The following is a 12,063-nucleotide window of genomic DNA, read 5'->3' on the forward strand; positions in this document are numbered from 1 at the left end:
AAATTGATGAACTGAGTAGTATTCAGTGTATTTAGTCTTCTGTTAAGTACAAAGTTGCAGTTTTAAAGTAATGTATTTTCTATTTTTCTGTTTCCTAATTGTGTGTTTCATTGAACAGTGTGCTGTGTGGCTCTCTGTTATAAGAGAGGGTGGTGGTCTTATCACTCCTTTGTTATCTGATGTCTAATAGCCTAGAGGGATTCCTCTGTACTTTAAGTGCTAGCCATAAAGTTTGTCAAATCATTATATGCTCAACGTCTGAGAGACTTTCTTGGCTACAAACATCTGCATTGGAAGCTGACGTTAAGGGGAACTTGCAGTAGTGTATTTTAGTCTTCGGTTATGTACAAACTTGCAGTTTTTAAAGTACTGTATTTTCATATTTTCTGTTTTCTAATTGTGTGTTTCATTGAACAGTGTGCTGTGTGACATCTTTGCTATAAGAGGGGGTGTTGGTCTTATCATTTCTTTGTTATCTGATATCTAATAGCCTAGAGGTATTCCTCTGTACTTTAAGTGCTAGCCACAAAGTTTGAGAAATCATTTTATGCTTAACTTCTGAGAGAGTTGCTTGGCTACAAAATGTACATTAGAAGCTGAAGTTAAGTAAACCTTGCAGTAGTGTATTTTAATCTTCTGTTAAGTACAAACTTGCAGTTTTGAAAGTACTGCATTTTTGTTTTTTTTCTTTTTCCTAATTGTGTGTATCATTGAACACTGTGCTGTATGTCTCTCTGTTGTAAGATGGGGTGGTGTTCTTATCATGTCTTTGTTATCAGGTATCTAATAGCCTAGAGGGATTCCTCAGTACTTTAAGTGCTAGCCACAATTTTTGAGAAATCATTTTATGCTCAAATTCTGAAAGACATGCTTGGCTACAAAAATCTGCATTACAAGCTGAAGTTAAGTGAAACTTGCAGTAGTGTATTTTAATCTTTTGTTAAGTACAACATTGCAGTTTTAAAAGTACTGTATTTTCATTTTTTTCCTAATTGTGTTTCATTGAACAGTGTGCTCTGTGGTTCTCTGCTATAGGAGGGGGTGGTCACGTCTTTGTTACTGGATATCTAATAGCCTAGAGGGATTCCTAAGTGCTAACCACAAAGTTTGAGAAATTATTTTATGCTCCACTTCTGAGGGAGTTGCTTGGCTACTAACATCTGCATTAGAAGCTGCAGTTAAGTGAAACTTGCAGTAGTGTATGTTAGTCTTCTGTTAAGTACAAACTTGCAATTTTAACAGTACTGTATTTTTATTTTTCTGTTTCCTAATTGTTTGTTTCATTGAACAGTGTGCTGTGTGGCTCTCTGCTATAAGAGGGGGTGGTGGTCTTATCACTTCTTTGTTATCTGATATCTAATAGCCTAGAGGGATTCCTCTGTACTTTAAGTGGTAGTCACAATGTTAGAGAAATCATTTTATGTTCAACTTCTGAGAGACTTGCTTGGCTACAAACATCTGCACTAGAAGCTGAAGTTAAGTGAAACTTGCAGTAGTGTATGTTAGTCTTCTGTTAAGTACAAACTTGCAGTTTTAACAGTACTGTGTTTTAATTTTTTCTGATTCCTGTATGTTTCATTGAACAGTGTGCTGTATAACTCTCTGCTTTAATAGGGGTGGTCACTTCTTTGTCAGCTTCTATCTAATAGCCTAGAGGGAATTCCTCTGTACTTTAAGTGCTAGCCACAAAGTTTGAGAAAACATTTTATGCTCAACTTCTGAGAGATTTGCTTGGCTACAAACATCTGCATTAGAAGCTGAAGTTAAGTGAAATTTGCAGTAGATTATTTTAGTCTTCTAAGTTCAAACTTGCAGTTTTAAAAGTACTGTACTTTCATTTTTATTGTTTCCTTAGCATGTGTTTCATTGAACAGTGTGCTGTATGACTCTCTGCTATAAGAGGGGTGGTGGTCTTATCACTTCTTTGTTACCTGATATCTAATAGTCTAGAGGGATTCCTCTGTGCTTTAAGTGCTAGCCACAAAGTTTGAGAAATCATTTTATGCTCAACGTTTGAAAGACTTGCTTGGCTACAAACATCTGCATTCGAAGATTATGTTAAGTGAAACTTGCAGTAGTGTATTTTAGACTTCTGTTAAGTATAAAATTCCAGTTTTGAAGGTACTGTATTTTCATTTTTTCTGTTTCCTAATTGTGTGTTTCATTGAACAGTGTGCTGTGTGGCTCTCTGTTATAAGAGGGGGAGTTATCCTTATCACTTCTTTGTTATCTGATATCTAATAGTCTAGAGGGATTCCTCTTTACTTTAAGTGCTAGTTTGAGAAATTATCTTATGCTCAACTTCTGAGAGACTTGTTTGGCTACAAACATCTGCATTAGAAGCTGACGTTAAGTGAAAATTGCAGTAGTGTATTTTAGTCTTCTGTTAAGTACAAGCCTTTAGTTTTAAAAGTCCTGTATTTTCATTTTTTTCTATTTCCTAATTGTGTATTTCATTGAACAGTGTGGAGTGTGGTTCTCTGCTACAAGAGGGTGTGGTGGCCTTGACACTTATTTGTTACCTGATATCTAATAGCCTAGAGGGATTCCCTGTACTTTAAGTGCTAGCCACAAAGTATGAGAAATTATCTGATGCACAAGTTCTGAGAGAATTGCTTGGCTACAAACATCTGCATTAGAATCTGAAGTTAAGTTAAACTTGCAGTAGTGTATTTCAGTCTTCTGTTAAGTACAAACATGCAGTTTTAAAAATACTATATTTTTATTTTTTATGTTTCCTTGTTGTGTTTCATTGAACAGTGTGCTGTGTGGCTCTCTGCTATAAGAGGAGGTGGTGGACTTGTCACTTCTTTGTTATCTGATATCTAATAGCCTTGAGGGATTCCTCTGTACTTTAAGTGCTAGCAATAAAGTTTGAGAAATCATTTTATGCTCAACGTCTGACAGAGTTGCTTGGCTACAAACATCTGCATTAGAAGCTGAAATTAAGTGAAACTTGCAGTAGGGTATTTTAATCTTTGGTTATGTACAAACTTGCAGTTTTAAAAGTACTGTATTTTCATTTTTTCTGTTTTCTAGTTGTGTGTTTCATTGAAAAGTGCACTGTGTGGCTCTCTGCTATAAGAGGGGGTGGTGGTCTTATCACTTCTTTGTTTTCTGATATCTAATAGCCTCAAGGGATTCCTCTGTACTTTAAGTGCTAGCCACAATGTTTGAGAAATCATTTTATGCTCAAGTTCTGAGAGGAGAGATTTGCCTGGCTACTAACATCTACATTAGAAATTCACATTAAGTGAAACCTGCAGTAGTGTATTTTAGACTTCTAAGTACAAGCGTCCAGTTTTAAAAGTACTGTATTTTTTTCTCTTTCCTAATTGTGTGTTTCATTGAACTGTGTGCTGTGTGGCTCTCTTTTATAAGAGTGTGTGGTGGTCTTATCACTTCTTTGTTATCTGATATCTAATAGCCTAGAGGGATTCCTCTGTACTTTAAGTGCTAGCCACAAAGTTTGAGAAATCATTTTATGCTCAACTTCTAAGAAACTTGCTTGGCTACAAACATCTACATTAGAAGCTGTAGTTAAGTGAAACTTGCAGTAGTGTATTTTCATCTTCTGTTAAGTGCAAACGTGCAGTTTTAAACGTACTGTATTTTCATTTTTTTGTTTCCTAATTGTGTGTTTCATTGAACAGTGTGCTTTGTGGCTCTCTTTTATAAGAGTGTGTGGTGGTCTTATCACTTCTTTGTTATCTGATATCTAATAGTCTAGAGGGATTCCTCTGTACTTTAAGTGCTAGCCACAAAGTTTGAGAAATCATTTTATGCTCAACTTCTGAGAGACTTGCTTGGCTACAAACATCTGCATTAGAAACTTACTTTAAGTGAAACTTGAAGTAGTGTATTTTATACTTCTGTTAAATACAAACTTCCAGTTTTAAAAGTACTGTATTTTCATTTTTTCTGTTTCCTAATTGTGTGTTTCATTGAACAGTGTGGTGTGTGGCTCTCTGCTGTTAATTTCCCACTCACCCTCTCTGTTCTTGTGTTGGTATTAGTTTTGATGGCTCTGGAATTGCCCGCCCCTCTTGTATATCTGTATTAGAACACTCCTCCTGGGTCCATCTCATTTGCTAACTTAACCGAGTACAGTGATATCATATTTTGAGTCTAGTGTTCACTTTACTTAATGCAGAGAGAATATATGAGAAGGCCAACCCACTTAGGTTCTTCCTTCCTCTCTCATTGTACTTAAAAAAATAGCACTGTATTCATCTGCTTTTACTGTATTTGTGTTTCCTCATATTTTATTTTGCTTTTCTTAAATGTACTCAACTTTATTTATTCTGCTGCATTTATTACTGCTTGGTAGTAGCCTGATTAAATTGAACTGTTATTCTACATCTTTTGATTTAAGCAGTTGGGCTTTATACAGGTTGTTTTACATTAAGAAGGTTTGTGGTCTGCACTGTTGTGGCAGGACAAGTAGCTTACATCCTTCTAAACTGGGAATTGCTGATTGAAGGCCCAATGTCTGCTATTCTAAAAGTGTATTAGTTCTGGCTTAAACACTTGAGCTTTAGGCCAGTTATTCTACATTAAGAGTGTTTGTGGTCTGCACTCTTGTGGGAGGAGAGGCTGGAATCTGCCCTTTGGAGCTGGGAATTTCTGGTCACAGGCTTATTGTGCCTGCTTATTTGAACTGTTTCTATCTGAAATTGGTGAGCTTTGTTGCTGTAGCATAGACCAGATTCAGGCCTGCTGAATCTAGCTTTATTTGTATAACTTGAGCACTGATCCAGGCCATCTTTTTTGGAGAAGGTTCTCCTGCACCCTAGTAGCAGGAGTGTGCAGTTAGAACTTGTCGCATTGAAGACTGCTGGAACAGGGCTCAGTTTTGAGCTTTTTTCTGGTTAATTGGGTTACTTGCTTAAATCAGTTTGTTCATTTTCTATTGTTTATATATATATATATATATATATATATATATATATATATATATATATATATATATATAGATATATATATAAATTGCACTGTATTCATCTGCTTTTACTGTATTTGTGTTTCTTCCTACTTTATTACTAGGGGCATTGACTACAACTCTGATCTGTGATATATAACAATAAGTATCCGTTTCTGTGCATTTAAAGTGTTTTTTTTTATTGTATCTGCTTTATTTTCTGAAAAAAAAAACAAATAAAACAAACCAAAAAATATATACTTGTTTCCCACCTTTCTAAGCTAGTATAGTCCAGTTTTCAGGTTAATGCTGAATTCAGAGCTGTGTTACAAATCTATCTGTTTGCCCAAACCTTACTTGGATAGAAGGAAGTTTCTCTGTTCACCTGTGACAGAGGGGAGCTTTGAGCAGCCTATCTGTCCCTGGAAGAGTGGTTTCAGCCCAGAAATTAGTAGTTTATTGGCCATTTTGGGCTAATTTCCATCTCTTTCATTTCCCTGCTATAAATACCGCATTTGCCCAGTTTTGCATGCCAGGCAGCACTGGTTAGCTAGGGTAAAACTATTCCCAGCTCCACTAAAACTAGACAACTAGACAAACTTTTAACTTCACTTCTCAGCCCGGCACTTTCTCAAAACTCATAGCAAGCACTTATAAACCCTAGTACTAGACCCTCCTGTACTGTACAGAAGGACAAGGCTCTCTATTCAACCTTACCAGCCATCCAGTAAAACAGTTCACTGTACCTATCCAGGCATGTCCAAAGGGCAGTTTCAGGTGTACTCTCTAGTCCAACTGGTGAATCTGGGCATTTTGAGGCAATGTTACAAGTGCCTCATGTACACAGACAACCCTCTCTTCCTACCACCAAACACTAATACATGCGAGAGATGCAATTATACAACCAAACTGGAGGCTAAGCTCTCTCAACCCAAGTCTGAATAAGACAGTCAAAAGGAGAAGGGAAATACTTGCATCACACCACCAGTCTCACATAGACCCATTAAACCAGTACTGGCAAAAAACACATATGAATACATAAAAACAAACTCGGAGGCTCTAAATAAAAATCTGAAAAACCAACAGACACCTCCAAAGCAAACATCCAAGCAACCTCCACCCTCAACACAAACCATGAAACACATACTTCACAAAACCAGTGTGCCATGCAATCACAGCCCTTAAGGCAAAATAACATACCCAACATACTAGTAATAGGTGACTCTATAGTCAGGCACACTGACGTCCCATTCGCTAGGCTGAATAAGAGAAGGTTACTGTTAGTTGCCTGTCGGGTGTCAGGATCTGCCACATAACACAAGCACTCAGGTCACTCCAGAACAAATATAAATATGACTCTGTCATTGTCCATGTTGGTGTGAATGACCTGAGCCATACCTTCCTGGACTACATGAAAAGAGACATGGAAGAGCTCTCTGATCACGTAGCCCAGGCTGGTATGACCCTGACCCTGAGTAGCATCCTGCCCCCACCAAGAATGATACCATGGTATAAAGAAAAAAATCTTGATTCCAGCAATTGGCTAAGTCTCTGGTGTCATTCAAAGGGGATCCAGTGTCTGTCTGCCTGGGATGACATGCTTGACAAGCCACGCTGCTTCACTAGAGACGGCTTGCACCTGTCACCCTTGGGCTTTTGAATACTGGCCAAGGCTCTTGCCACCCCCATAGTGCCTTTTTTAGGCAAGGCTCAAAAGACAAACCCACTGCTGTAAATAGCACAAGTAACAAAAATCTGAGGGTAATGCTACTCAATGCCAGAAGTCTAAACCTCAAAATGCAAGCACTCAAGGCACTCCTCAGTATGGAGAAAATCTATATATGTGCAGTAATAGAAACCTGGTTTAAGGCTCCAGAGAGCATCCCAGCACTACCAGGCTACAACTCATACCATACATTTTGGCCATAGAACCCAAACCGAAATACAAAAGGCAGGGGTGTATCCATTTTCATCAAGGATACCAAAACCATCAGGTTAGTGGCACAACACGATGCATCAGAGATTATCCACGTGCAACTAACAATGGGCAAAACTGCAATTCAAATTGCAGTTTGCTACAGATCACCCACCATGTCCCAGGACCCCCATTCCACATTTCTGGAAACAGTGGGAAACATAAAGGTCCTACTAAACACCCTGATATTGGGTGATTTCAATTACCAAAACATTAACAGGGAGAACTACTCAAGTACTAATTCCCTTGCCCAACATTTTTTAGAATTTATAAACTCAAACACCCTGGTTCAACTGGTCAACACTCCCACCAGAGGTGACAACATTTTGGACCTGGTTATCATCAACATGGGCGATCGGTGTTCCACACTGGAGGTCAACCCCTTGCTAGTTAAAATGACCATAAACAAATCACTTTGGATATCCACATTCCGCCTCCACCCCCCGACAAGGAAACCACTGTGAAAAACTTTTTAAAAGCAAACTTCACGTTACTTAAGACTGAGGTGGAAAGTTTCAAAGCCCCCTTGCTGAAGGATAATTCTGTCCAAGCTGCAACATCCTTTACTAATGCATTCTATGGGCACCTACAAGAATGCATGGACCGTGCCATCTCAAGCAAAACCAAGACTCACTCCTCCAAGAAAAGGAAACCAGTCTGGTGGACTCCCGCCATAAACAAGCTATACAATAGACGGAGGAAACTAGTACAGAAAAGAGTAAAATCCCAAGAAGAGAAGACATCCCTGATCAGTATCAGCAAGAAACTACGATCCCTCATAAAATCATCCAAGGTGAGCTTCAAAAGAAAAATTGCCAAGGACTCCAAAGATAACCACAAGGCATTCTTTAGCTATGTCAAGAATCTAAGTGGCAATGCTCAGATCTGCTCGGAGTTAGTGCAGAATGGCACAAAATACACTGAACCGACCAATATCGCCAACATCCTGGCAGACAGGTTCAGTGTAAACTTCACGCCTCTCTCACCCCCAAAAGGGCCCATAACCATACCAGAAGAATGTAGAGTCCCTGAAATCACAGACACTCAGGTTAAAACAGCTCTCTCCAAAGCCAAAAACACAGCATCAATGGGACCGGACGGTGTCCCAGGCTGCATCCTACACAAGCTCAAAGATGAACTAACCCCTCACCTAAACACACACTGTTCAAACTCAGCCTCTCCACAGGCTATGCACTAATAGAGTGGTGTACAGCAATGGTTATTCCGCTCCAGAAAGGTGGAGCCACAACAGACCCCGGGAACTATCGCCCTATAAGCCTGACTAGCTTGGTCTGCTAGGCTATGGAGTGCATCATCATGGAACTCATTAACAGAGACATTGGGAACCTCCAAACACTGGACCCTACCCAGTTCAGCTTTGTTAAGGGCAGATCATGCCTCCTAAACTTGGTGGACTTCTTTGAGACAGTTACCAAGGCTATAGATGAGGGAAAAGTGGTACACACAGCCTACCTAGACCTCTCAAAAGCCTTCAACACCATTCCCCATTCTGGTATTATAGACAAGCTCACCAGCCTGAACATAAACCCCTACATCACAAGATGGGTTGCCAACTGGCTCATGGACAGAACCCACATGGTGAGAAGTTGCGGGAGCTAGGTCTGACTCTAAACCGGTTACAAGTGGCATTCCCCAGGGCTCAGTCCTAGGACCCCTCTTGTTCAGCATATACTTCTCAGAGGTACAGGCAAGCACATGAGGACTATGGCTGACCAAATTTGCAGACGACTGCAAACCAGGGGCTATAATTGACTCACCAGCTGACACAGACATCCTCCAAGAGGGTCTCACTGAGATGGATACCTGGTGACAAAATCATGGCCTCAAGCTAAATGCCAAAAAGTGCATAGTCATCCCCTTTGGAAAAAACAAAGTACCCACAAACTACCACATAGGTGGAAGTCCCCTAAATATGAAAGATGTAATAAGGGATCTGGGGACCCAAGTAGATAGTAATCTCACCTTTGATAATCACATTGCCAAAGTGGTTAGAAAATCCTTCTATGTGGCCTACCTAATTACAAAAGGGTTCGCATCCAGATCAAAAGAGGTCATTGTGCCCCTCTACTCATCACTCATCAGACCAATCATAAAGTACAATGCCCCATTTGGGATGTACCTTACAAGACACCTGCAACAGCTGGAAAGACCACAGAAGTACCTCATAAGAGGATCACTGGCCTCAAACAGATGCCCTATGCAGCTCGACTGAAGAATCTCCAGCTGTACTCAGTTGCATACCTCCTACTCAGAGGTGATCTCTGCCTGACATACAAGGCCATGTCCAACCCAGAATTGATGGACATGCTCCACCTAAAGAAAACCTTATCCCCTTGAGCCACACACTCTAGGGATCTAAACCTTATCACAACAATAAATAGGATGTGCTGGAGGGATAGATTCCTGTCCCAGAGACTTCCCATGCTTTGGAACAAGATTCCAATCTACATTAGGCAGAGCTCCTCGCTAACACTCTTCAAAAGAAACCTTGACGAGTGGATGGGAAACAAAAAGTTTACCCCGGGGATCACTTCAGTGGCTCTGCTGGACAGAGGCACAGGGAACTAATCTAAGGGGGCGGCGAAAGCCAACACATTCTGGCTAGGCTTATAAATGCCTTCGGGCAGATAGCCTAGTTCCTACCTACGAACCTATAAATTTGTTTTATCTAAATCACTAATCCTTTTTAACACTCCTATTCCTATATGTGTTAAAAAAATGAAATATCACATTTTGTGGTCTATACTACCTACAGCAAGAAAGGCTATAACTCAGATTTAGAATAACAAATCTATACCCTCCTTCAAAAACTTATAAATATTGCAACTGAAGTCTGTCACCTGGCAATCATTACAAGTAAGTCAAGAACAGCCAGGATTACCTCTTGCTGCAATGCATGGATAAAACCTAAGAACTGCTTGACAAGCAAAATTAACTACATTTTACATTTAATGTAATATATATTAATTTGAATGACTTGATGGTTAACGGAAACTCCTGTAAATATTTTTTTTTTCTTTTGTGTGTGAGGTTTAGTTGATTTTTTTTTTTTCATTTATTATGTTCACAAATCTCTGATTGTAAATATTGTTGTGATTATTTTACAAATTGAAAATCCAATAAAAACTTAAAAAAAGAATAGGAAATTGGTGGAGTTGAAGAAGAATGGCAGTGCTCAACACAGCATGTGTCAGGACCACAGAACAGATATGTGGTTGAGCCAGGTACGGAAATAAGGTACATAAGGCAAGCTGGTGGTAGAATGCAGAAAGTCCAGGAAGTCATCAAAAGAAAAAAGGAGTGCAGGAAAAAGTGGGAGATAGAAAAGGCAGACCAGGCTAGGAATGATTACTGGTTGGCTAACAAAGAGGCTAAGAAAAGAGTTGTAAAAGCAAAGAACAAGGAATCAGAGGTACTCTACCAGCTTCTGGAAATTGACTCAGTAGTTTGCACAAAGAAACCACCGTATATCCAGTTGCAAGGCAAAGGCAGAAAAATAAAAAAGACAGACACCCTTCATAAAGGATGTCAACAACAACCTGCTTACCAATTCACAAGATATTAAAGGCAGATGGACGGAATACTTCCAGCTGCTTCTGAATGAAAATCTCATAGAAGCTGTACTACCCCAGACACAGCCTACAATGAGAGCAGAAGAGGAATCCATCATAGAATAAGTAAGGACAGCACCTCTTGTAAGTAAAATGAAGCCAGGGAAAAGCAGCAATCTCAGATGAGGTCACAGCAGATATGATAAAGATGCTGGGTGAGATGGAGAAGAAATGGCTCCTAAGGGTACTCATAACAGTGTGGAGTGAAAGACGTATCTCAGATGAATGGAAAATAAGCATACTAGTACCAATGGACAAGAACAAAGGGGACATCCACAACTGTGGCAGTAGACAGATATCAAACTCCTGTCACATTGCATGAAAGTTCTGGAGAAGTTGCTTGATAAACAGATACACAGAGTACTAGAAAGTAAGATGGGAGATGAACAGTTCAGGATGCAGTACAACTGATCCGATGTTTTCAGTGAGACAGATAGTTGAGAAGAAGCTAGAGATAAGAAAAGAGTCCAGATAGGCATTCCTAGATCTGGAGAAAGCGTATGACAAGGTCTCAAGAAAGCTGATTTGGGCTATTCTGAGGTAGTTCAAAGTCCCAGAAATATCGGTAGAATTAATGCAGACTATGTACAAGGACCCAATGACTCAAGTAAGAACAGTTTTCTGTCTAACAGAGGGATTCCCAGTGGGAGTGGGTGTGCATTGGGGTCCATACTGGTGCTGGATTACATTAGCAATCAGGTCAGAGGGGACAGATCAACAAAGTTGCTTTAAGCAGACAATGTGACATTAAAAGCAGACTCTGAGCAAGAACGTCAGCAAAAGACATGGGAATGGAAAGCAAAACTGAAGGCACATGGGATGAAAGTGAGTACAGACAAATACTCACTTTCATCCCCTATATAACAGATAAGACAGTGGTAATAGCAAATTGGGGAAATCAAAAGAAGCTCAGAATTGGGATAGAAGGGAAGATACTGGAACAGGTTAAGAGCTTCAGGTATCTGGGAAAGGTGGTTGAGGAGAAGGGATGTCTAAATGAAGAGGTGAAAGGTAGAATCAAAGGGTCTGCAGCCAACTGGTATAGAGTTTCAGGTGTAGTATATGACAGAAGAATGCCAAAGAAGCTGAAAACTATGGTGTACAAAATAGTGGTGTGATCAGTACTACTGCATGGTACAGAAAGCTGGGCAGTAAAGGCAGAGCAGAGCAGATGAGAAAAGCTATAGGTGATGGAAATGAAGTGCCTGGGATGGGTGGTAAAATGCACAGTGTGAGACAGATGAAGAAATGAGGACATAATAGCAGAAGCCAAAGATGCACCAATTGCAGAAATGACCAAAGAGAAAAGATTACTGTGGTTCAGGCACACGTGCAAAAAAGCAGAAGACAATCTTGTGAAGAAGATTTGGAACATACTGGAAGAAAGCAAGAGGAAATGAGGGTATCCAGCAAATAGATGGATGGACTGTGTGAGAGAAGTTCTGCTGCAGTCAGGCATGGGTGTCAAAGTAGGCAGGAGTGTGGCAATGATTCGAGAGAGATGGTAACAGTTAACATGGCACCCCAAACCCATG

The 12,063-nt window shown here is 39.8% G+C and overlaps 1 protein-coding gene across 1 annotated transcript in view; it reads right to left on the reverse strand.

Annotated features, from left to right (window-relative positions):
- Nucleotides 1-12,063, reverse strand: part of LOC122803168 (extracellular calcium-sensing receptor-like) — a 2,339,905-nt gene that overhangs the window by 1,357,211 nt on the left and 970,631 nt on the right. The window lies entirely within an intron of this gene.

This window comes from Protopterus annectens, chromosome 5.part1, assembly GCF_019279795.1.
Source record: "Protopterus annectens isolate FY-2018-M chromosome 5.part1, PAN1.0, whole genome shotgun sequence".
In the NCBI taxonomy this organism is placed as follows: domain Eukaryota; kingdom Metazoa; phylum Chordata; order Ceratodontiformes; family Protopteridae; genus Protopterus; species Protopterus annectens.